A 26099-nucleotide genomic window follows, 5' to 3' on the forward strand; every position below is an offset into this window, starting at 1 on the left:
AGAGTCCAGTCAGAAATATTACAGATTGATCGGTATTTTATCTGGGAAGGAGGATGGCTCCTTAACATCATTAAGTGGTGACCTTTAAAACTCATATTCTCCTGCCAGCCTGGTTGGGCACTGGACGGAGCGGAGACAGATGATGGTGGTGGGGAGTAAAATAAATTGTTTGCTGAGATCAGTGCCTGTGTGTTTTCAGTGGAGTGGAGGTCCCTGGGCCACTCTTCACTGTCTCTTTCTTTTTTACAGCAGAATAAATTCTGTTTGGTGCCCAGGATGAATTTTCAGAGTCATATGTCATGTTTTACAAGGGGCTGACAGCTCAAATTGGGTCAGAATAATGGTGCCCAGCCCTAACTCACCTCAACGACTTTATTAGATTCTTCATCCAGAAGCAGATGAGCAGGCTGTGTTCTGGGCGGGTTTCTTTGGAAAGCTGATCTGTTTAGTTCCAACTTTCAATCTGGGGGTGTGGTGATGCTATGCCCAGCTGAGGCTGTGAGACAGGGATGGGCTGGGTGGCAGCAGCAGAGCCGGGAGCGAGGCTGGGACATGCAGTGGCTTCACACCAGGATGCTCCAGGTCTAGACCTGGATTCTGTCCCCTTCAGCCCTGGTAGTTTGGGAATGTGAAGGGGTCAATCCCACACGGATCTGGGCAGACTTGCCTTGAGCCCCCTGAGTTTTGGGCACCCCCTGGCAGTGTGCTGAGGGGGATCTGCTCCACCAGGCCCCGCATGTCTCCTGTGCTTGAGGCTCATGCAGGTGCTGAGCTGTGAAAACAAGACCCCCTCAGGGCAGAAAGCTGCAAGTGCTGCCCCATGGCAATATCTTCATACTCCTGGCTGTCATCTTCCAACTCCTGCAGCCTGGGCTAGTGCAAGGTGTCCCTGTCCATGGCAGGGGGGTGAAACTGGATGAGCTTTAAGGTCTCTTCCAACCCAAACCATTCCATGATCCTCCGTGGCTACAAGGAGTCCTGCCAGTCCCCAGCCAGCCCTGTGCCACAGCCACCCCACCCCTGGTCCTGCAGGGATGTGTCCCCTGGGCCATTTGCAGGAGCTCTGGGATTCCAGCTGTCTGCAATGTCTGCGTTGTTGCTCTGGCCCAGGTTGGCTTTGACACAGCCTGGGACCCTCACAAAGCTGAACCCTTCATCTCCACTGGGGTGGCACCTCCAGAACTACTGCAGCCCCCAGACCCTGTGTCTGTGCCTCTCTGCTCCCCCCAGCCTGGTGAGTACACCCCCAGGGTGGGCAAATCAACCTCCCGTGCCCTGTGCTTGGAGGCCTCCCTTCCCTTTGTTCCCACAGGGCTCCTCCTCTTGGCCAGGGTGGGCTCTGTGAAGTGGGTCCAGCTCTTGTGCTGCTGCCCACGGCCTGAGCATGGGGCTGGACCCCTCTGCTGTGGAAGTTGGGGCTGCCCCATCCCTGGAAGTGTCCAAGGCCAGGTTGGACAGGGCTTGGAGGAACCTGGGCTAGTGGAAGGTGTCCCTGCCCATGGCAGGGAGTAGAAAGAGATGAGCTTTAGTGTCCCTTCCAGCCCAAACCGTTCCATGATTCTGTGAGTAATTACCTGGGGCAGGAGCAATGCCCCAGGAGAAGCAAGAGCAAAGTAGGAAGGAAGCAGGTGAAAGTTGAAGGGTTGTAACTCTGGGAGGGCTTTTGGCTGCCCCAGGGCAGTGGGGGACTAGTGGATCCTGTTCCCATGGGGCTGTGGTCAGGGTTCTTACTCCTGCCATCAGCCTGAAGCTGGATCCAGGATGGTAAATCCCAGTTTGGTCTCTGTTTCCATTTCTGTTGCCTTCAAGCCTGGGGCTCCCAGCACAGCCTGTAGCATCCTTGCAGGCAGCAGGGATCCTGGCTCGGAGGTGGGCAGGGTGAGCTCAGGCAGCCTTGAGGCAGGAGGGTCAGCTCTGGGCTGGATCCTGAGCATGGACATGAGGCCATGGTGACCTGGAGGAGAAGGAGGAAGAGGAGGAGGGGGGAGGAGGAGAGGCTCTGTGCTGGCCCAGCACTGTGTCTGTTCCAGCCAAGACACAGTGCAGAGTCATTCCTGGGTAGTGCTTTCAGAGATGAGCAGGGAAGTGCTGCATCTTTTTTATGGCCCCTCTTCCTTGACCTCTGAGGGGGGTGGTGAGCACTGGGCTCATTCCCAGGCACTTGGTGCAGAGGCCCTTTGTCCCTGCTCCAAACCAGTGGCACGGGGACAGTGCCAGAGAGGAGCTGCATCACGAGAAGGGGTGACAGGCCCTGGGGACACCAGGAATAGCACAGACACCAGCTTTGGTCCCCTCTGAGGACAGAAATTGTGGTTTTCCCCAAGGTCTGAGCAAACACTGCTGTTGGCACAACTCCTCTGAACCTCTGAGCTGGAATGTTTGCCCCTGGTTCCAGGGCCGTGTTCCCAAGGGAAGCAAGGACAGAGTATCTCTGTCTTCAGCAAGGATCTACCTGACTTTGGGATGTCTTTCCAGAGCTCAGACAGCCCTTAAAGCAGAAGGTTACCCTAATTTTTAGTCCCTGGATTTATGGGAGGGATATATCAAGGCAGAGTGTAATAGCTTTCATGTGGCCCATCAGCCAAGGGGGGACCGTCTTGGAGTCTCTGGGAGCAGGGACAGCTGCAGGATCCTTCCCCAGTGTAGCTGCTTTAACTCCTTCCATTCAGGAGCAGGGAACAGACAGTCCTGCCACTCCCTCACAGTGCCTTCAAGTGCTGAACCTGTGCTGGGAGGAAGCTGGAGGTGCTCTCCAAAGCCCCTTGGCTTCTGGAAGTGATGGGAAATGGAAGATGTGGAGATTTCTCAAAGCTCGACCAGCACAGCATGTGGGGCCAGAGAGTCCCTGCCCGGCTGCAGGAGCTGCTGCAGGTGCCCTGTCCCCTGCAGGTGCCCTGTCCCCTCACACCTCACTCCACACTCCTGCCCCCACCATGGGCACCTTTGCCCTTCCTGTCCCTCCCTGCACCCATACCCAGAGCTGGTGCTGCTGTTGCTGGGCTCTCTCTGCCCCTCAGCCCAGCCCTGGGACCTACCCCAAAGGTTCCCTTCAGCCATGGGCATCTCTTGTTGCTCCCTCAGTGTCCCTTGTTCATCTGACAAGCAGAAAGCTGAGAGGGCAGATTAGCTCCTGTTCCACTTCCCACACCTCGTCTGACAGCCCTTGGGAGGGTGGGGAGAGAGCTGTGGGGGCTGATCTCTGTCCTCCTCCCTGTCCCATGGCATCATCCCCACCTAGAGTGATGCCCCAGGTGATGCCCTGGCTGGGGAGGTGCCCCAGGCAGGACAGAGCTGAGCTGGGCTGGACTCACTGGGGCTCTGTTTGCTTTTCCCAGTGCAGCACAGGGTCCTGGGGGCAGCCAGCATGCAGAGATATGGAGAGCTGGGAGTTCCTCTGGGAGCTGGGATCCCAGCAGCTGCTTCCTGCAGCTCCCAGTGGGAGCTGCTGGGAGAGCCTGGAGCAGCACAGCGCTCGGGAAGACTTCACTGGTGTCGGTGCCTGGCAGTGGTGGTGCTGGAGAACTGTGTGGACTGAGCTGGGCTGGATTCCCTGCAGGATAACTCTGTTTCTGACTCATTCCTGAGGCTGCAGGCAGGGCCTGGTGGGTGCTGAGGCCCTGGAAGGAGCGGGGAGAGGGAAAGGGATGGGGGTGGAAGCAGGTCCCAGGCACTGGGTGCTGCATCCTCCCCCACCAGCCCCATGCAGAATAGAGAGCATGAGCCTTCCTCACACAGCCCAAAAAGCATAAATGGCTGGAGCACCTCAACTCCCTGAGCCTTTGCTCCTAGTGAAATCCTGAAAATCCTGAAATCAGCAGGAATCACTTGGACTTCATGGACCCAGCAGAGCAGGCTGAGCCTTTGCCATGCAGCTGCCCCCACCAGCTGGAGCTGCACTTTTAGAGCTGCTTCGTTGTGAGTGTAGGAGATCATGTTGCAAAACTATTCCTGGGGCCCAGGCTCTCAAATCCTTCCTCCTCCTCCCTCCTCCTCCTCTGCAGTCCCTGTGTGAAATGCCTGTGCCTACTCAAGGAGCTGGCATTGCTGCTTGAAGATGTTCTGCTTCTTTAGCAAAGCTTCAGCAGTTACAAAAACTCCTCTTTAAAAATTCATGCTGTTCTGTATCATGTTAAATATTTATTCTTAAGGAACAATGCATTCCCCCCTCCCCCATTCTGCTATGATACCTCTTTTGCATATGAGCTGATTAATTATTAAGCATCTACATTTTATTTTGACTAACAGAAGATGTGCTCCAGTCAGGTGGATGCCTGTTGTGAATTCACCTTCCCTCTCCAAACAGAGAGATCCTCTCTGGTTGTATCTTGGAGCTCTCCCATGCTGGGAATCTGAGCTGGCCATGGCCAGTCCTGGACCCTCTTCATACCCATAGTGCTGCAGAGCCCCTGCTCACCTGGCCATGGAGGATTTCCTGTACACGCAGCAAGAAATCAGGATGGACTCTTCAGCCCCACCTGGGTTTTCTCCCTGCCTGCTCACTTTGGTGTCTTCAGGTGTAAATGATGCTCTTTTTCTGGTGGAGGTGTTTCCCCAAGGCTGGGGCAGGAAAAAGATCTGGCTGGGCAACCAGGATGGCCCAGGGCAGCAGTGAGTGCCTGGGTGCCAACTTTCACCCTGGTGAAACAGGAAATGGGGGCAGAACTTGGCTGTCCTGGGCCAAAGGCAGCTATGTCCCAGCACTGAGGGGCTCCAGGACTAACACTGGTGGTGCCACCAGCTCTCAGAGGACAGTTCCCTCCAATGGAGCTTTGAGCTCCTCTGGGGAAACCACTTCTGAAGCTGAGACCCAAACTCTTTAAAGGGTTCCCTGGGTTGGAGGGGAGACCTGTGTCCTTGAAGCAGGGAGCTGGACTGGTGATATAAAGAGAACTCTTAGTCCCTGGGCCCTGCTGGACACTCCCTCCTTTGGAAGTGGTTGGTAGGTCCAGCTCTGTAACTGGAGCCTCTGTCCACAGGAGTTTTGTGGAAGAGGAAATCTGCAACTTAATGGGACTTAGTGGGGCCACCACAGCTTTTCTGGGCAACTTGTGCCAGGGCCTCACCACCCTCACAGGGAAAAATTTCTTCCCAATATCCCATCTGACCCTTCCTTTGGCAGTGGGAAGCCATTCCCTTTTGTCCTGTCACTCCAGAGGGTGTCTGCAGTTTAGTGATACTGAGCACAAAGCCACTGGACCTCAGCACACCTGTGCAGGTGCTGGGTGTGCCCCTCCCAGCAGGTATGGGCACCTTCCCTGTGCACCAGCTCAGGTGGACAAGGGATAACTGGAGAAAAGAGCGCTTGGCATCCTGGGACCCAGTCCTGCTGCAGGGACATCTCCTGGCAGTGCTGCTCTGGCACTGCCGAACTCAGGAACAGGGGCTGAGGAAAGAGCTGCTCCCAGGGCAAACTCTACTCTAGGATTATCAGGAATTAATCCTGCTAAGAAAACTGGATTACTATTCAGGAGAGATCTGAAAACCCAGCATTTGTATTCTGTGGGAAATTCCAATGTTAGTCCCTCTTCTCCTCTCCCCAGAACAAAAATAACTCCTAAGTTTTCCCATGGAAATATAATCTCAGCTGCTTTGCAAACACAGGAGCATCTTCCTTTCTGTACTTCCCAGGCACAGTAATAGATAGTCTTTGCACCAATAAAATGCAGCTCCGGGATCCATTTTGGAATTGATGTTCGGGAGACAAGGAAAATGAAGCAAATTGAGTTGAGGTGTTTGGTCGGGGAGCTCTGTCAAAACAGAAGTGATCCCTCCCTCAGTGCGTCCCCTCCAGTGCTGCAGTCTCCAAATGCCCTGGGAAAAGCAGCTCTACCCTTGACACAGGAACCACAAAAAGAGGAGACTCTGCAAGGCGGAGATTTCCCAGAGGGTTCCTGCAGACACAGGAGATCTTTGTCTCCGGCCGGGTTTAACAGCCCGGTTTGGGAGCTCTGGCACAACGCTGAGCTTGCCAGAGGGCTGTGCCCGGGGCTGGGGGTGGGTGGGGACAGAGAGGCGCGGGGGGGCGATCCTGCTCCTCCTTTCACAGCTTCATCAGCGAGCTGCAGGCAGCTCGGGCAGCCCGGCGGGGACAGGCACAGATGGTGCGAAACTGGGAGGTGTTGGAAACAACAGCGCGGCGTGTGATGGGAGCCCTGGCAGAGGCTGGAAAATCGGGCACAGTGGGATAATGCTCAGCTCTGCAGCAAACGGCCCAGGGCAAAGCTGGCCATGGAGCCCAGTCCTCACTGCTGGCTGTGCTCAGGGCTTGGGGACAGCATTCACGTGGGGCATGTGCTGCAAAACCCTCCTGCCCTCCCCAGCCGGGCACACTCTGGGCATCGGGGGCACTGTCTCTGCAGGATTTTTCAGCCAAATCCTGAAAACCTATGAGCGGGGAGGGCAGCAAGTGAGAGCAGAGCCTGGGGAGAGTCACAGAACCATGGAATGGTTTGGGTTGGAAGGGACCTGAAGGATCATCCAATTCCACCCCCTGCCATGGGCAGGGACACCTTCCACCAGCCCAGGTTGCTCCAAGCCCTGTCCAACCTGGCCTTGGACACTTCCAGGGATCCAGGGGCAGCCACAGCTTCTCTGGGCAACCTGTGCCAGGGCCTCCCCACCCTCACAGGGGAAAATTTCTCCCCAGTATCCCATCTAACCCTGCCCTCTGGCAGTGGGAAGCCATTCCCCTTGTCCTGTCCCTCCAGAGTAGCTGTGTGCTGTTGGCAGTGCTGGGGTTCCGCCTATCCCTGTGTGAGCATACGTCATCATCTGCTTTCAGGAGCAGAAGGGACCACGAATGCTGATGTCCACCTTGAAAGGGCCACTTTTGGTGGTGTCAGGCACTGGCTGTGATACAAACAGGGCTGTAGCATCATCCTGAGGACCCACAGCAGGGACCTCCAATGACAGATCTGCAGGTGTTGAGCACACCTTGGGCCTGCAGGACCTGGCTGCCATGTCCCTCACCTCAGTCCCGTGAGGCTGTGTTCAAAGAGAGATGGTGCATTAGGCCAACAGTGAAGTGACCTGATGTGGAGTACCAGGACAAGGGGGAATGGCTTCCCACTGCCAGGGGGCAGGGATAGATGGGAGACTGGGGAGAAATTCCTGGCTGTGAGGGTGGGGAGGCCCTGGCACAGGTTGCCCAGAGAAGCTGTGGCTGCCCCTGGATCCCTGGAAGTGCCCAAGGCCAGGCTGGAAGGGCCTTGGAGCAACCTTGGCTAGTGGGAGGTGTCCCTGCCCATGGCAGGAGGTGGATGAGATGGGTTTTAAGGTCCCTTCCAACCCAAACCATCCTTTGATTCTGTGCCATGGGAGAATGGGAAAGGCAGGTCCAGAGTCTTTCCTACCTCTGTGTCAAGGCTGTGCATCTACAAATGCTCTCTAAGAGGGCAAGATCTCCTTTTTCCCATTGCAAAGGCTCAGGAGCAGATGAGGCACTGCAGGCAGGTTCAGCTACACCTCCAGGACTGGGTGCAGGAATGCAGGTTGTATTTTGGACGAGTCTGGCTTTGAAGGCACCAGTTGCTGGAGCAGCTGCTGTTTCCCTGTACCCTTTGTGGCTGTGGTTAATCACTGTGGCTCATTCTGAATTGAATTCTCTGGCTCTAACCTTAAGCTGCTGGATCTTGCTTTGCCATCCTCTGCTGGATTAAAGAGCCTTTGAGTGTCCAGGAGTTTCCTTCCCTGAAAGTGCTTAAATGCTGTTATCAGGTCACCTCTTAGCTTCTCTTCAGAGGAGAGGCAGACCATGTGTCTTCAGCCTCACTCTGTTTGTCCCGGCTGTTGACATCATTTTAGACTCTTCTTTACAGCTGGTCTCACTCTTGAAGCTTCTGCCTTTCTCTTGGGATAGTTTTGCACTGGAGCAATCCTATAATCCTGCCTTCCTTTTGTTGCAGGATGGGCCAATTCCCTCCTGGCCTTGCAGAAGGCCCCCATGTGTGATCACATGGATGGCTCAGGAGTGATGAATTTTGGTGTTCGGTCCCAGCACTGTGACTTGAACTATGACACTGGCTGGAAGCTGCAGTTTTGATGGACATACCCTGTCAGACTCATGGATGTGTGGATCAGGAAGAGTTGGAACTGGTGTGTTTGGACACAGACAATGAAGTTTTGTTTTACTTTATTCCCCTCTGTGTGAAGCTGGCTGGCCTTGTGTCCTCTCCTCTCCTCAGACAGCTACAGGAAGATGGGTAAAACTCCCAAAACAGAGGGGAACTCTCTTTCCTCCTGCCAGCCCTTTCCTTTCCAGCTGTTGCACAGCTGCCCCAAGGCCACAGGAATGCTCAGTCTTGGCTCAAGGACATCTAATGCAGGGTGGCAGTGGCTTAGGTCCCATCTCAGTTCCCTGCACCCAGGACTGACTCCCAACCCCTCTGAGACCCAAAGGCCATGAACGTGCTGTGTCCCCCCAGACAAGCTGGATCCTGGCCTGGAGGGAGCTGCATCCTGAGGCTTCCTGGGCAGAGGGAGGGAAATGTCATTCTCCTGGAGAAATCAGAAATCCAGGCTCAGCCGGAGAGAGAAGACATTCCAGGGCCTAAGCCAACCCAAGACAGCTGGGGACCAAACCAGGAATCTGCTTGGACAGCCCAAGCTGCTAGGATGGTGACCCTCCCTGCTGGCACTGTGCATCTCTGAGGTCATAGAACCAGAGAATCAGAGAATCAGCCTGGTTGGAAAAGCCTTCCGAGATCAAGTCCAACCCTCGCTCCCACCCCACCGTGGTTCCCAGCCCATGGCACTGATGCCACATCCAGTCTCACCTTAAACACCTCCAGGGACGGGGACTCCACCCCCTCCCTGGGCAGCCCATTCCAATGGCTGATTACCCTGTCTGGAAAAAATTTTTTCCTAATACCCAACCTAAACTTCCCCTGGCACAGCTTAATGCCCTCTTGTCCTACTGCTGGTTCCTGGGAGAAGAGCCTGACCCCCACCTGGCTCCCCCCTCCTGTCAGGGAGTTGTAGAGACTGATGAGGTCTCCCCTGAGCCTCCTCTTCTCCAGCCTCAACAACCCCAGCTCCCTCAGCCTCTCCTCACAGCACTTGTGCTCCAGTCCCTTCCCCAGCCTTGTTGCTCTTCTCTGGACCTGCTCCAGCCCCTCCATGTCCTTCCTGAGCTCAGGGGCCCAGAGCTGGACACAGCACTCCAGGGGTGGCCTCACCAGTGCTGAGTACAGGACAATAATCACTGCCCTGCTCCTGCTGCCACACTCTTCCTGAGCCAGCCCAGGATCCATTGGCCCTCTTGGCCACCTGGGCACACTCTGGCTCCTGTTCAGCTTCCTTTCAATCCACACTCCCAGCTCCCTTTCTGCCAGGTCCTGCTGGGATGTGTCTGCTCCCAGGATCCCAGAATCCCAGCTCATTTCTCTTGCTGGCAGAGCACAGATAGGCCAGCAGAGCAAGGACAATGCACTAAAGGCAAGGGAAAGCAGCACCAAGACTTGGACCAGAGCTGACCTGGGATCTTGGGATCTTCCTCCAGCTTGCAGGGATGAGGGCTTGCCCTGGGCACACTGAGCCACCTGCTGCTCCCTCCCAGCTGGACATCACTGCTCAGAGCCCTCAGAGCCCTTTGCTCTGCCACAGAGATTTCAGCCAGGCTTGGATCAGTGCGTTATCAGGTCCCCCTGTTTTGTGCCAGTGGTAGGTCCATGAGAAATTCCCAGGAACTTGCTGGACATGGTTGTCCTGGGACATGGAGCTAAAACCATCAGAGTCCTTCAGCAGACCTGCCCTCAGGGCAGTGACAGTTTTCATTGCCAGTTTGAAATTTGAGGGAAAAACAGATGGTGCCTGAATTACAGGGGTGTAGGGGGAGCTGCTGGAGTGTGTGTGCACAGCAGGAACATGGGAGGGGGAAAGAAGGTGGGAGTAAACGTGCCCAGAGTTGCTCCTGGTTCTTTCCCTGCCTTGCAGACCTCTCTAGTGAAAATCCCTCTGGTTCTTGAGCTCCCTGAGTTTTGTAGAAATACTCCATTTCCCTGAAAATACACACTCCCTATTCCTGGAAGTGTCCAAGGCCAGGTTGGATGGGGCTTGGAGCAACCCTGTCTAGTGGAAGGTGTCCCTGCCCATGGCAGGGGTGGAACGAGATGGGCTTTAATGTCCCTTCCACCATTCCATCCTGTGATTCTATAATTCTGTGAGTGAAAAACCAGTATTTTCACATCACTTGGAGCAGGGGGTGAACATTTCAGAAGGGCTGGGAATGAACCAGGAGCCTTGTTAATAGAGGTCAGCCCCTCTTCGTTGGCCCAGGACCCTTTCCTGAGGTTGCAGCAAGCACTGCCCAGGGCAGACGTCAGACATTGGAGGGCTTTCCTTTGGGCTTCCAGGACAGCCAGGATCCTTGTGAACCCTGGATGCCAGGATCCCTGACCTGCCTCTTCCTCTGCTGCCACCATCCTGGCTGGCCACTCTCCAGGCTGGGCTGGGGTTCCCTGACTGCAGAGCTCCAGCAGAGGCAGGAAGGCACAGAGGTGGTGGCTTTGCAGGTGTCTGAATGGAGACAAACCCTTGGTAGTTGGGCAGAATAATTTAAATCCCACAAAACCTCCATCCCAGGAGGGACAGCACCCACTGACCTGTGGTCCACCCACAGGAGCCTGGTTCTGCTGTCCTCCTGTGCCATGTTTGTCTCCTTCTGAAGGGATATGGTGACTCTGAGCTTCACTTGCCCTGGTGTTTCTTTCCCTGCATGGATGACCTGTCCCCATCAGCAAGGAGAACTTCCCTCAGCTGGAGGGGGCTCAGGTCCATATCTCCTCCTTAACTAGGGACTTGTTCCTCTTCAGCTGACAGACACTTGGGTCTCCACAAACCTCCAAGCAGGCACTGCTTGTTCTCCTTTTCCATGCTTGGACATGTTTTTTGCAGGAATCCCCTCCTCCACAGGTTCTGCAATACCTATTTCAGGTATTTCCATGGGTTTCAGGGGAAGCCAGGCCAGCAAAGCTCTCCTGGACAATGTGTAGGAAGGCTGATAACTCATTCCTCCCCTATTCTCTGCTTGTCTCCTGGGAAAGCCCCCTCTTTAAATAACAGGCTGAGTGTTTTTGGGTTCCAGAGTGGTTTTGCAAAGAATTACATCAAGGACTCTTAATGCTCAACCTTTCCCATCTCCCTGCAATTCTGGAGTGTGAGGCTCAGGCTGGGAAGTGCCTGGTGGAAACACTCCTGACCCCACACAGCCTGTTCTTGGCAGAGCCCAGAGCTGCAGCTGGATCTTGAGGGACCCACCCTGCCTTCCCCACTGCTGCTTGGGGTGGCATTCAGGGAGACTGGGCCCCCCTTTGCATGGGTGGTGTTGGTGAAAAGTGCTGTCAGACCTCGACGGGCAGTTCTGCCATGTGAGCTGGGCTGGGGCTGCTCCCACTCGGGAGGGCACTGGGGTGGGCAGTGCTGCTGCTTTGGGTCTCTGAGTTCCCCTGGCTGAAAGTCAGGTGAGCCCAGAAATGTGGACAGTGTGAGCTGGAGGTACCCTGGGTCTGTGCAAGAGCAGCCCTGAGGAACTCTACAACTCCCTGACAAGAGGTTGCACCAAGGTGGGGGTCGGGCTGTGCTCCCAGGGAACAAGGACAGGAGGAGAGGGAACGGCCTCCAGCTGTGCCAGGGAGGGTCAGGTTGGATACTGGGGAAATTCCTTCATGAAAGGGGTTGGTTAAACATTGGAACTGCCCAGGGAGATTTGGAGTGCCCAGCCCTGGAGGTGTCCAGGGAAGGCCTGGCTGTGGCACTCAGTGCTCTGGGCTGGGGGACGAGGTGGGCATTGGGCACAGGGGGGATTCCATGGGCTGGGAGGGCTTTCCCAACCCAAATGATTCCATGATTCTGTGATTCTGTGACATCAAACTGCAGGAGCACGTCCCAGCAGCCCCGGGCAGGAGGTGGGGTCTCTGTGGGGCAGGATTTCTTCCCGGGAGGTGAGAGCGGTCACCTGCCTGCAAAAGGGCTTGCACAGAGCTGTGGGTCCCAGGCCCAGCATGGCCACACCAGCTCAGATCCCATCTGTGACCCTTGGAATGGGTCACAGCACTGACCTCTGAGTGCAAAGAGCTCTTCAGATGGGTGGGACAGGCTGGAGCTCAGATCTGTGTTGTTTGAGGCACAGGAACTGGCTGCTGTGCCCGGGGGTGGCAGCTCTGGTGTCACCAGCAGGTTAAGCCATCAGATTTTGCATTTCCCTGCTGAGCAGCTGTGAGCTTGGGACAGACCTGAATCCAGGTGGCCTTGTTGTGTCTGTGTTTCAGGAGTCAGAGAACACAGTTGTGTCATAGGGCTGTCCAGCCCGTTCCTGTGGCCCAGCAGGGATGATCCCTGAGGTTCAGGTTTGTTGTCTCCTGCAGTACCAGCTCCCCCTCCTTGCCCATGACCCACACTGGGGGGTCAGGGACATCTCTGGGGTCCCTCCCCTGCCCTGTGGGAGGGCTCTGGGAACATGGGTTAGTGCAGTGCTGGGGGATGGTTGGGCTCCACGGTCTTAGAGGACTTTTCCAACTTGAATGGTTCCATGATTCCATGATTTCATGCTCAGAGGAGGAAGATCCTCCATGAAGGCACATACATTACCTTGGACACTGCTCCTGACCCTGCTGGAGGATCTGGTGGTTCAAACAACCACAGACCTGCTTCAAATCCAGCTTTGCAGAGAACTGCCCATGTGTGTGAGGGGCAGTGGCTGAGCTGTGGCCCGGGGCTAGGATGTGCAGAGAAACCAGGGTAAGAACGAAGCAACTGGAGAAAAAAGTAAATAAAAAATAATTTAAAAAAAAAACTTTAAAAAATTTAAATTAGTTTTATTTCTTTTCATGTTGCGGGTCTGCATTTTCGTCTCCTCATTTTCCGTTCCTCTTTGAGCTTGTACTGCTGAAGTAGTTATTTTGTGCTTGTTTCTTTAATTAGTTTCTTAGCAGTATCCCAGCTTTCCTGTAGAGATTTGTTCTTCTTCTGAAGTTTTTTTCAGGTTAGGACTGAAATGTTCACCCACACTGAAAATAGTGCTGAAGTGAAAGGAAAAGCTGTGCTGTAGAAATGATGCAGAGACATTTGCTGAGCCACAAAGTCCACCTGCTGATCCCCTGGGTCTCCCACAGACACCCAAGGGAAGGGGCTTTGATTGAACCTTGTAGGACACAGGGGCACGGAGATGCTCTGAGGGCTGGAACACTTCTCCTATGGGGAAAGGCTGAGAGACTTGGGATTGTTCACCTGAAGAAGAGAAGGCTCCAGGGAGACCCGAGAGCCCCTTCCAGGGCCTAAAAGGGCTCCAGGAGAGCTGGAGAGGGACTGGGGACAAGGGATGGAGGGACAGGAGAAGGGAGAATGGCTTCCCACTGCCAGAGGGCAGGGATAGATGGGAGATTGGGAAGGAATTGTTGGCTGTGAGGTGGTGAGGCCCTGGCACAGGTTGCCCAGAGAAACTGTGGCCGCCCCATCCCTGGAAGTGTCCAAGGCCAGGTTGGACGGGGCTTGGAGCAACCTGGGCTGGTGGAAGGTGTCCCTGCCTATGGCAGGGGGTGGAACAAGATGAGCTTTAAAGTCCCTCCCAAACCAAACCATCCCATGATTCCGTGGTTCTATATCCCATTATCAGAGTTTGCAGACTGAATTTAGTGGGACTTTGGCTCCTCAAGCAATTAAATGCTTCAGCAAAGCTTCCCTGTTCCCTCTGGCTGGAGCACGAGGCTAATTTTATCCTGCTTCCTCTGGAAATGTCAGCCTGTGTGTGCAAGAATTTTACAGCAACTTTGTGCCTTGAAAACTGAAATCACTCTTTAATGCTAACAAGGAATCAATTTGTTTTGAATGTGCAAAGATTTTATGCCACCGAGAGAGAAGGTTTTTTAATATGGATATAATAAGCCTCTGGTATGTCCATGTTTAGAATAATCCATGAATTTCTTATTGCCCTGCCTCAGAAAAGATGCTGGAGTAAAGGAAAAGCTTGTGAGAAGGGCAGCCAGGGTGATCAGAGGTACACAAAAGGTCTTGGATGGGGAAGGACCCATGGAGAGGTTTCACACTGCTGGAGACCTTTGTGCAGAGCAGAGCCAGGGGCAGGGCAGGGCAGTCACTGTTTTTAACCCTGGTGGCACTCAGTGAAATGCTGAGGCTGGAGCCTCACTGCATATCCATCACTTCTGGAGATCTTTGCCCCAGGATGCTGTGGGAGACAAAGGACAGAGTGAGTTTAAAGAGAGGAAAGGAGAAATGGCTTTTCTGGGATCCATTGTGGCCATGAAGCAGGTGGTTCACGTGCAATCCCCGTTTTGGAAGTCTCCAAACTGCTGCCTGTTCCTGTGTCAGTGCCAGGGGCTCTCACACTCCTGCCCTGTGTCACCTGCCCATACCTCCGTGGGGGCTACTGCTCTGTCAGGGATGGGATGAAAGCCCCCATGATCTTTGTGCTGGTTCAATATGCCAGGTATTTGTATAAAAAAAGAATTTTAGAAAGGGTTCACAGGAGCCACTAAGACCCAGATTCAGAGCTGCTTATATGTTGCAGAAACAGGGATTTAACTTTTGGAAGCTTCAGATTTCTTTCTGTCTCTCATCTGTCTTTTTTGCACTAATGGTTTGTAATATTACAGTAAAGAATCCCACAGATGGCATTTTTCTGATTGGTTTATTGTCTGTGTGTGTGTGAAAATCCACAGTACATTGGTGTCACTGCTTGGGCTCCAAAGACAGACAGACCGTGCAGCTGTGTGGTAGAATCACGGAGTGGTTTGGGTTGGAAGGGACCTTGAAGATCATCCAGTGCCACCCCCTGCCATGGCAGGGACACCTTCCACTAGCCCAGGTTGCTCCAGGCCCCATCCAACCTGGCCTTGGACACTTCCTGGGATGGGGCAGCCACAGCTTCTCTGGGCAACCTGTGCCAGTCATATAAATCCCATGACAAACATCAGAGTCATAAATCTTTGCAGATGTTCTGAAACAGTGGGAATCATTTTGAAATGAAAGCTCCCAAATAATGCTCATATTCCTTTTCCTACTTCCCTGTGCTCTGGTCTGTCTGATGGAAGTTTTGCTGGGAGTGGGATGAGAACAGTAACTCCCCTTCCCCAGCTCCTTCTGAGCCAGGGCCTGGTGTCAGCTCCCAGGGATGTTTCTCTGTGTTCAGGACATCTGATGTTCCCCAGTCCAGTCCACAAATGCAGGATGGTGCCAGGTGTCTGTCCCAGCTCCATCTCCTTGCTGTGTACTGGGATTGGCATCACTCTGGCTGGACCACCTGGCACCTTTACCAGGATGCTGTCCTGGTTTTGGCTGGGATAGAGCTAATTCTTTCTAGGAGCTGCTCCAGGGCTGTGGTTGGGGTTTAGTGTGAGGATAATGTTGATAACACACTGATGGCTTGGTTGGGGCCAAGCTGTGCTTCCTCTAAATCCAGGACTTCTCAATGTCCCAGGCTCTGCCAGTGAGGAGCTGCACAAGGAGCTGGGAGGAACCATGGCCAGGAGATCTGTCCTTAACTGGGCAGAGGATATTCCATGCCAGAGAATGTCCTGTTGAGTGTATAAACTGGGGGGAGTGGTGACATCACCATCCCTGCGTGTGTTCAGTGTGTAGATGTGGTGTTTGCTAGTGGCCTTGGTAATTTTAGGTTAATTAGGTTAATGGTTGGACTCAATGATCTTGGAGGTCTTTTTCAACCTTAATGATTCTGTGATTCTATGTATTGTGCATCATTTGTTTTTCTTGGTTTGGGTTTTTTGGGGTTTGATTTTATCTTTTCCTTTCCTGATTCTCCTTCCCATCCAGCTGGTGGGTCAGATAGGTGCTTAGTTGCTGCTTGGGGTTAAACCACGACATCTGTGTGAACACCTTGGCCTGGAGATCACACCAACCTCTGGATCTGGTTAAAGGGATAAAAGTAAGTTTAGCTGATTTCACCAAGGTCAGAGAGATCCTCCTCCTGACACCCTTTATACCCTTGCTGCCAGAGGGGGACAGACTGTAACGCATTGGGAAAGCCAAGCAGCCAGCCCAGTCCCACCCCCAGCAATGTTTGGATGACTCCCCCCGGCCTCTGCTCCACCATCACCACCCCTCCCACTCCATCCTCCTCAACAAAATGAGTGTGGAGGCACTGGTTTGCTCTGGTGGACCCTTCTCTGAGGAGAGGTTGGGATAGCTGGAGGGGTTCACCTGGAGAAGAGAAGGCTCCAGAGAGACCTGAGGGCCCCTTCCAGGACCTAAAGGGGCTCCAGGAGAGCTGGAGAGGGACTGGGGACAAGGGATGGAGGGAGGGACAGGACAAGGGGGAATGGCTTCTCACTGCCAGAGGAAAGGTTTAGATGGGAATTCTTCCCTGTGAGGCTGGGGAGGCCCTGGCACAGGTTGGGCAGAGAAGCTGTGGCTGCCCCTGGATCCCTGGAAGTGTCCAAGGCCAGGTTGGACGGGGCTTGGAGCAACCTGGGCTAGTGGGAGGTGTCCCTGCCCATGGCAGGGGTGGAACTGGATGGTTTTTATGGTCCCTTCCAACCCAAACCATTCCATGGTTCTATGACATCTCTTACATGTCCTTGGCAGGGGCAACCACAGAGCTCATGCGCAGGATCCAATGATGTCCTGAGCACTCTGGAGTCACCTCACAGACACCATCTCAAGGATCTTTTTATTTTCCTGTTGTTGGCCCTTCCTTGCACTGCTGTGTTGCTGCCTTTGAGCATCTGGAGGCCTATGAACAAAATGCTCTTTTGTGGATTTGAGAGAAGATATCTTTGATAAAAAAATGGGGCCCTCAAATGCTGATTTCTGACTGTTTACCCTTTCTTCCAAGAGGTAGTGGAACTGCAGTTGTGAGAACATGTTGTCACAGTTTGCAGATCACATACTATAGGAGGTCCTTTGTCCCTGCACCATTTGAGCTCAGTTTTTCTTCTCCTTGCCTTCCTTGCAACAGGAACATTTTCATTCCTTCATAAAGAACTTGTAATAAGAGCATTTCAGAAATCATTGTTTATTCAATATTTATGAGAACCTTGGAATGCAAATCAGGTTGCAACAATCTAGCACACAGGTGGTTACTTTGTTATTACACAATTGCTAAATTACCTTCCTGGAACTCTTTTCACGGTTTCCTTGCAAAGCTCTGATGTTGCCCAAGAGCTCTGTGCTTCCCCACTCTCTGTGAATTTACTTCCATCCCTTTCCTTAGTCCCTCCAGCAGGAATGGCAGTTATCCCCCTGACCTTGATTTGCCACAGTTTGAGCAGGAAGTCCTAGAATCATGGAATGGTTTGGGTTGGAAGAGACCTTAAGGATCATCCAATTCCAACCCCCTGCCATGGGCAGGGACACCTCCCACTAGCCCAGGTTGCTCCAAGCCCCGTCCAACCTGCCTTTCGACACTTCCAGGGATCCAGGGGCAGCCACAGCTTCTCTGGGCAACCTGTGCCAGGGCCTCCCCACCCTCACAGCCAGGAATTCCTTCCCAATATCCCATCTAAGCACATTTGGCCCACAGGTGGATAACGTTGTTATGGGATGTGTGAGCAGTTGACTCACGGGTCGGGCACAGAGGGTGACAGTGACTGGGGTGACATCAGACTGTGACCTGTCACTGCTGGGGTTCCACGGGGCTCCATCTTGGGCCCTGTGCTCTCCAACATCTCCAGCAATGACTTGGACACAGCACTGGAAGGGACATTGAGCAGGTTTGCAGATGACCCAAAACTGGGAGGAGCTGCTGAGCCCCTGGAAGGCAGAGAGGGCCTGCAGAGAGACCTGGACAGGTCCGAGGGCTGGGAGTCACCAACCATGGGAATTTCAACAAGGGGAAGGGCCGGATTCTGCCCCTGGGATGGGGCACCCCCGGATGGATGGACAGAGTGGGAATGAGAGGCTGGAAAGCAGAGCCGGGAAAGGGCCCTGGGGGTCCTGGGGGTGCCAGTTGTCCCTAAGTCAGCAGTGCCCTGGCAGCCAGGAGGGACATCCCTGTCCTGGGGCATCAGGGAGGGGATTGTCCCGCTCTGCTCTGCCCTGGGGAGGCCTCACCTCAACATTGGGGCAGTTTGGGGGAACACAATGGAAGGAAGGGATTGAACCATTGGAGAGTGTCCGAAGAAGGGACATGAAGATGGGGAAGGGCCTTGATTTGAAGGCATGTGAGGACACTGAGGGCACTTGGTGTGTTGAGCTGGAGCAGAGGAGACTGAGGGGAGACCTCAGTGCAGTTCCAAGTGCCTGGGCAGGGGCAGAGGAGGGGCAGGGACTGAGCTCTGCTCTGGGGGAACCGGGGACAGCAGCCAGGGAATGGCTGGAGCTGTGTCAGGGCAGGCTCAGGTTGGATCTCAGGCAAAGCTTCTTCCCCCACAGGCTGGTTGGGCACTGCCCAGGCTCCCCAGGGCAGTGGGCACAGCCCCAAGGCTGCCAGAGCTCCAGGAGGGTTTGGATGATGCTCTGGGGCACAGGGGCTGACTCTTGGGGATGGGCCTGTGCAGGGTCAGGGGTTGGACTGGATGATCCTGATGGGTTCCTTCCAACTCAGGAGATTCTATGATTCTATACTATGATTCTATCCCTGTCCTCTGGCAGTGGGAAGCCATTCCCTGTGTCCTGTCCCTCCATCCCCTATCCCCAGTCCCTCTCCAGCTCTCCTGGAGCCCCTTTAGGCCCTACAAGGGGCTCTCAGGGCTCTCCAAAGCCTTCTCTTCTCCAGGTGAACCCCCCCAGCTCTCCTAGCCTGGCTCCAGAGCAGAGGGGCTCCAGCCCTCAGAGCATCAAGATATTCTGCTGATCTCTGTGGGGTTTCTGACTTAACATCTCCAACATCTTGGAGTGCCTCTGGATGAGGTAACTGATCTGCCACACCCAGTGAAATCTGTTCTTTGGATCCAAAGTGTCATGGGCTTTAGTAGATCTGTGCAAGTAATCCCAGTGAGTTCTTAGTCCAGATATTGCCTCCTTAGCCTCAGGCCCAGCAAAGCCTGGTGTGTGCACTGTGCATTCCTTTCACCTCCCTGGTGTCAGCACAAACACTTCCTTCAGAGCTTCCCAAGGGATCCCTTACCAGTGTGTTAAGAGCTGTTCTTCTGCTCTGCCTCTGCAGAGACCTGCATGTGCCAGTGCTTGCAGAGGTCCAGCCTGTCATTCTCCATAGCAAAGAGTAAAACAGCAGCTGCTGTGTTTAGCATAAAAATAAAGCAAGAAAAAACAGTGTTCGTAGCACCAAAACTTTGCTGTCTTCTGGGTTTCTCTTCTCTGGCAGCTGAAGCACAAACCAGATCATCAAGATTTAATTCAGCCTGTGTCTTGAGCATCATCTTTGCAGCCCTTTCCCTTCTCCACAAGCCATCTACCACCCCTGCATGCATCTCAACATGGATCCCCTTCCAGCTAGCTGGATGTGATGGAGTTCTTGGCCAGGCAGGAGCCACATCTTGCTGTCTTTTATCACTTGAACATGTATTTGTTGCATCAGGTGTTGTGGAGAAGGAGCAGATGTGATGGCCCCTGTGTCCCCTGCCATCCCTGGGCAGAGCCAGCTCTTCTGTGGGTGCTGGCTGCACATCTCCTGGGTTTGCAGTGGGGGTGGTGTCCCAAACAGGAGCTCTGAACACCTCTCTGTGCCCTTGCCCAAACTGGGATAACATTTTTTCACTCCCCCGTGCTTGCACTGAACTCATTTCCAGTTGGTTCCTGACACACTGGGATGTGCTGTGCCACCTCCCAAGCACTCCCTGTTTCCTGCAGCACAGGAGCCTCACAGAGCACCCTGGGCTGCTCTGGGGACTCTGTGGTGTAGAGGTTTATGCCTTCCCCTTCCCCTTGAGCAAAACCCTTTCATGGTGCCTGAAGCCTCACCTGCCAAGTAGAATCATAGAATAATGGAATATCCCGAGTTGGGAGTGACCCATGAGGAGCGTGGGGTCCAACTTCTGACCCTGCACAGGACACCCCAATAATCCCACCACGTCATTTCATATCCCACCCTGGAGTCCCTCCCTTGCAGTCTTAGCACTGGGAAGTGGCCAGGAAGTGGCCCCTTCCAGTGCCAGAAGGGGCTCCAGGAGAGCTGGGACAAGGGATGGAGGGACAGGACAAGGGGGAATGGCTTCCCACTGCCAGAGGGCAGGGTGAGATGGGAGATTGAGAAGGAGTTGTTCCTGTGAGAGTGGGGAGGCCCTGGCACAGGTTGCCCAGAGAAGCTGTGGCTGCCCCTGGATCCCTGCAAGTGTCCAAGGCCAGGTTGGACGGGGCTTGGAGCAACCTGGGCTAGTGGGAGGTGTCCCTGCCCATGGCAGGGAGTGGCACTGGATGGGCTTTGGGGTCCCTTCCAACCCAAACCAGTGTGTGACTCTGTGATGATTCCACGGTATGGACCCTGTGGATGGTGGAGCAGCCCTGGCAGCAGGAAAAGAGCTTCCTGGAAAACTGCAGAAGCCAAGGGGAAGCATTCCCCTCTCTGCTGGTGGATCTCAGTGGAGAAGGCCCTCTCCCTGTGCTCACACCACAAAATCCATCCCCCTGGCACTGACCCGTGTCCTTGGACACGACTGGCCCAGCAGCCAGAGGGCTGTGCTGGCACAGGCTCCTGGGAGAGCAGCATCAATACCAGGTGAATATTAATCCTAACAGGGGGAGGCAGAACCATTGTTTACCCTGCTTTTGTTAATCAGTTTGTTTCCCTTCGTGATCCCAAAATGGAATTAAAAGGCTCTGTTTACATTGCTGAATTATCATCTGCTCCAGCAGGTAAAGCACTTTGGCAGAGAATTAATGGAGCTGCAGACAGATTTGTGTCAAAAATATGTGCATATTTTCCCACCGAAGGATTTGTTTGAACTGAGCTGGAATCTCATGCCTTTGTGTTTAAATAAAACATCATCCACCAACCACCCACACAAGCTGTGGGGATGCTGTGGCCCTGAAACAAGTTCACCTTTAAAACAGCTGAGCTGAAGGCTTTTCCCTCGATTCAAAGGTGATTTTCCAAGACCAAAGGTACCCTCAGAGCGTAGCTCAAGGATTCCAAATCTTCTTGAAGGAAACATCCAATCCTGATGCCAGAGAAAGACGTGAGGGTGTGCACTGGGATTGGGTTTGTCCTCAGGATCTTGTGCTAAACTGTGCTGGGGGGAGGGTGGGTATTTTTGTCACAACAGCAAGAGCCAAATTATCTTCTCTGATGGGGCAACCCAGCACAGAATGGGGCCCTTGCACCTGCCTCAGAGGGCTGAAAAAAATCCAATTCTGATCATTTTTGCTCCAGCAGCACTAAATTTATAACCCAGCACAAGGAAGACAAGATCTAAAAACCAATTTAGCAAAAAATAGCCTTTGCAACTAAAAATTAATGCTTCGAAAGACCTAAATGAAGCTTGAAAATAGCTTTTTTTCATCTCCAGCCGATGATTCACGTGCCTATTTGCAAACAATTCAAATGCAGTAAATTGAGAGGAAATATAAATCAGGTTCCTAAGTGAAGCTGCATAAATCCAATACATGATTGATGAGAGAATCCTGTTTTAAGACGCTGTTGTCTGTCTCCAGTGCTGAGGCAGAAAATAATGGGCCCTTCGCCTCTGGGCTGTGGAGAACAGAGCAAGTTGCACCGACTTCTGATCCCCACTCAAGGTCAGATGCAGCTTTCTCTCTCTACCTGGCCCAGCTGCCCAAGAGAGAACTGAACTGCACAATAAAGGTGGCCTCACCCAGGGACCTGGCACAACTCCTTATGGTCTCTCCCGGGGAGGAGGAGGAGGGAACAGACTCACCAGCTGTGCTGCACAAGAGATTCCAGGGCAGCCCTGCAAAGGGCTCAGTGCTCCCCAAGAAACATGGACATCGACTTTGGACAAGGGTATGGAGTGACAGGACAAGGGGGAATGGCTTCAAACTGGGAGAGAGTAGGTTTGGATTAGATGTTAGAAATCCTTCTCTGTGAGAGTGGTGAGGCCCTGGCACAGGTTGCCCAGAGAAGCTGTGGTTGCCCCTGGATCCCTGCAAGTGTCCAAGGCCAGGTTGGATGGGGCTTGGAGCAACCTGGGCTAGTGGAAAGTGTCCCTGCCCGTGGCAGGGGGTGGCACTGGATGGGCTTTAAGGTCCCTTCCAACCCAAACAGTTCTGTGATTCCATGGTTCTATGATCCCAATGCTGCAGTGAGTCAGGAGCCTCTATCTGGTTCCAGGGCAAAGGAGCAGATCTGTTTGCAAATGCTGGCTCTGCAGTAGGACCACGGTATGTTCCTCCACTCTTGTGACAGGTCTGGGGCTGGCCAAGCCCTGAGGAGAAGCTCGCGGCCCCTTTGTGCTCTCTCTGTACACAGGGGTGTGTGTCCTGCTGCCACAGGGAGCTCCAAGCCCTCCTCTCAGACCCTAAGGGCAAGGGCAGCTGGAAGGGTGGCTGCAGCTGATGTATTCCCAGCCCTGATGACTGTGGCACTTGAAGGGCAGTGCAGAGACCTGTACCCAAACCCTTGCTTGGAGGTGCAGTGTATAACCAATATGTGGTGCTCCCGGTATAGATGGAGGCACAGTGGGTAAACAGTTCATGGGAGCTGATCCCCAGGAAGGCTGCAGAGAGTGAGAAGGTCCCCCCTGAGCCTCCTTTTCTCCAGGCTGAGCCCTCCCAGCTCCCTCAGCCACTCCTGGTGCTCCAGCCCCTTCCCAGCTCCGTTCCCTTCCCTGGACATGCTCCAGCCCCTCCGTGCCCTTGTTGTCATGAGGGACCCAGAACTGGACACAGGACTTGAAATGCCTCAGCAGTGCCTGAAGGTCTTCATTCCTTGTTCTCCATATGACCAGCAGCTCCAGTGACCGTGCTTGGAGTGCTGGGAGCTGTGTGCAGACCCTGCACCTCCAAAGCACTGTCCTTGCTGTGGTGGTGGCTGTGAGCACCTGCCTGCAGTGAGGGATGAGCCTGTAACACACCAGCAGCTGTTGGCAAATCCCTGAGGGAAGGGTGTCTGAGCAATGGAAATCTGGGTCCCCTGTCCAGCAGTGCCCTGCCTTCAGCACAAGGCTGGTGCCAGAATATCCCCCATACCCTGAAGGGCTGGTTGCTTGTCCTGCTTCGATTGAACATCTCTGCAGGCACTGGCAGGGTGAGCTGTGTCACATGCTGCTGCTGCTGCTGCTGCTGCTGCTGCCCTGGGGCCCTGGGCTTTTTCCATCCACAGACTGATGGGCACATTGGGAAAGGGACAAACCTCAGATGAGCTGCTGTGCACTGTGTGGAGCTCAGTAATTTTGGGGGTGCCACGTTTCCCATCCCTCATGGAGCTCCCTGAAGAACAGTGGGGAAGTCCTGGAGATCATGTGGTGCAGGGCTGTGCCCCGCTAGTCCTGCTGTGAGCTGTGTCAGCCAGGGTTGGAGCAGAGCAGATCAGCCCTGAACAGACCTTGCATTTCATTGCCTTCATCCTGCCCCACCATCAGGCTCCCAGGAATGTGAGGGGAGAGGATGGTTTGCTTAGGGAGGCATCAGTGTGGTCAGAGTGTGATGCCAAGGGGTGGGAAGAACCTGAGCAAAATCCAGACCCTAGTTGTTCCCTGCTTTGCTTGGGACTGGGAGCTTCAACCACATTTTCTGCAGCTGACAGGTCAAGGCAGCTGCCACCAGCTCCTGCTTCCAGGCAGCTTGGCATAAATCAGCATCAGAGGAACCAGATGACTTGTCTCCACTCCAGGTTGTCCCCTGTTTGAATTTGGCTCTGAAACAGTTTTCATGAAAAATTTATTTTGTGAGAAAATGGATTTTCAATCAAACCAGGCATTTCTACATGAAATATTGTTTGCATTGATATTTTCCCATTTTTTTTTCAATGATACAGTTCCCTTCCTTCCTTCTCCCACCTTCTTCCAAAGAGACAAGCACAAAAATAATTCAGAAGTAGTGTTAATTTTCCAGTGAAAGTGTCTGGCTTTGGGTAGCACAGGACTGCATATTTTTAGAGAAAACCAAATATTTTTCCTCAAAACTGTGGAAAAGTCAGTTTTCAGAAATGAAACCATCACCTGTTAATGGAGTGGGGGTATTAGAACCATCTGGTGAAGAGTTTGCAGAGAGACATTGGGGTCTGTAAGCAGCCAGGAGGGGGATGCTGTGTCTCCTTGGCCCCACAGCCCTGCCCCTGCAGAGCTACAGGGAGCAGGGACAGCAGGGTCAGTGCCCTGGGGTGGCTCCTCTTCCTCATCACCCAAAGTCCAAAGTGTCCTTCTCCTGACGGGGTTCCCTGTGCCTGTCCTCCTGCTCTCAGCCAGCTCTGCCCAGCCCTTGGTTCCATCCTAATGAGGCTGGAGCAGACACCTAATTAATCTGCTCTGGTGACAAACAGCGTGTCAGGCAGAGGGAGGAGGAGGCAGCTCTGGGCTCTCAGAGGACTCCTGCTCTGTCACGGAGCTGATTCCCACGTGCCCCACAAGGGTGCTGTGCTGGGGACACTGCCAGCCCCTGTGCCCTGATTCCTCTTCCTTCTGCCCTATTTCTGCCTGGCCCATTGACAGGCCAAGGGAGGCTCAGCTTTCCAAAAGCTCCATGTGACAAAGGTCTCTTCCACAGGCAAAGGCTTTGGGGAATTGACCCTGGATCTGCCCAGGCACAGGTGACCATCCAACTGCAGGTCCTCCCTCCTTTGGGTGTTTGGCTCTGCTGAAACAGGACCAGCATGGGGAGCCCAAAGTCACCTCACCTGGTTTATTCATCTGGAGAAGAGGAGAGTGGGGTCAGAGCTCAGTGGGGGCTGTAGCTCCTCCTGAGGGGCAGCTCTGATCCCTGCTCTGCTCTGGGGGAACCAGGGACAGCAGCCAGGGAATGGCTGGAGCTGTGTCAGGGCAGGCTCAGGTTGGATCTCAGGCAAAGCTTCTTCCCCCACAGGCTGGTTGGGCACTGCCCAGGCTCCCCAGGGCAGTGGGCACAGCCCCAAGGCTGCCAGAGCTCCAGGAGGGTTTGGACAACACTCTCAGGCACAGGGTGGGATTGTTGGGGTGTCTGTGCAGGGCCAGGGGTTGGAGTTGATGATTCTTGTGGGTCCCTTCCAACCCAGGAGATTCTATGATCTCATAACCTATGATCCCAGAACAGCCCCGAGCTGGATATTCTCCCCCACTCCCCGAGCTCTGGGAGCAAAGGGTGCTGATGTGAGAGACGGGCTGAGCCATGGCTGTGCAGAACAGGTGAAGCTGTCAAGGCACTGCAGCTGCCTCCAGCACGGGATGCTGCTGACTGTCCTTCCAAAGAGCAGAGGTAGTTCCAGAGGGGCCTGGGTGAGGTTCACCCTGCCAGCTGTGGCTGGCAGCTGGCTGGGCACACAGCCTTGGGAAATTCTTACTGTTTTCCAGCTCTTGCTCTTTTGCAGGACTAGCAGAATTTCTCAGTGTAGAGACATTTGTCAATTTGCATAATTAAAGCACTGCAAACTCATCCAGATTCACAGATCCCTGTGCTGGCTCCCTGGAGACTCACCACTTCTCTCCCATGAATTATTTATTGGCAGTGCTGTTTCTAACAGGCCCCTTTGTCTGCAGCGTTTGCTCCAGATTTCAGCTCTCTGAGGTGGAGATGATGCTGGTCCTCTGAGACAGAGCTGGGGAGAGGAACAGCTCCATTTCCCACAGCCCTTCCTCTTTCCCTCTCCCCATCAGGGGAGAACAAGGGAAATTCCCTGGAACTGTGGAGCTGCTGCAGAGGGAGCTGAAGATGTTCAGCCCAAGGTTGGACTCGATGGTTTTGGAAGTCTTTTCCAATCTTAACAGTTCTGTGATTCTCTAAATGACTGTGGCAGCAGCAGTGGTTCATGGGGAGGTGTCTGTAGCAGGGCAGCCCCAGGGCTGTGGTCCCCACTCTGCTTCATGCCTTGGGTGCATCATCAGCAGGGGCTCAGGGGCCTGGCACCTCTGCCCTGGGTGCTGCCCAACATAGACCTGCATGGCACCTGAGGGCTGTGCACGGGACAAGCGGGTATGTCTCTCCATCCCTGTGTGCTGTGAACATCCCCCCTGTGATGGGAGCTGCTGGTGCTCCACCCCGAATCCTGGGCTCACTTCTGGGCCCCTCACTGTTGTGAGGACACTGAGGGGCTGGAGCATGTGCAGGGAAGAGAACAGAGCTGGGAAGGGGCTGGAGCAGCAGGA

At 54.0% G+C, this 26099-nt stretch overlaps 1 protein-coding gene across 1 annotated transcript in view; it reads left to right on the plus strand.

The window, feature by feature from the left end:
* The window catches only part of RTN4R (reticulon 4 receptor), a 91676-nt gene that overhangs the window by 27819 nt on the left and 37758 nt on the right, over positions 1-26099 (plus strand). The window lies entirely within an intron of this gene.

This window comes from Chiroxiphia lanceolata, chromosome 18, assembly GCF_009829145.1.
Source record: "Chiroxiphia lanceolata isolate bChiLan1 chromosome 18, bChiLan1.pri, whole genome shotgun sequence".
Taxonomy (NCBI): Eukaryota; Metazoa; Chordata; class Aves; order Passeriformes; family Pipridae; genus Chiroxiphia; species Chiroxiphia lanceolata.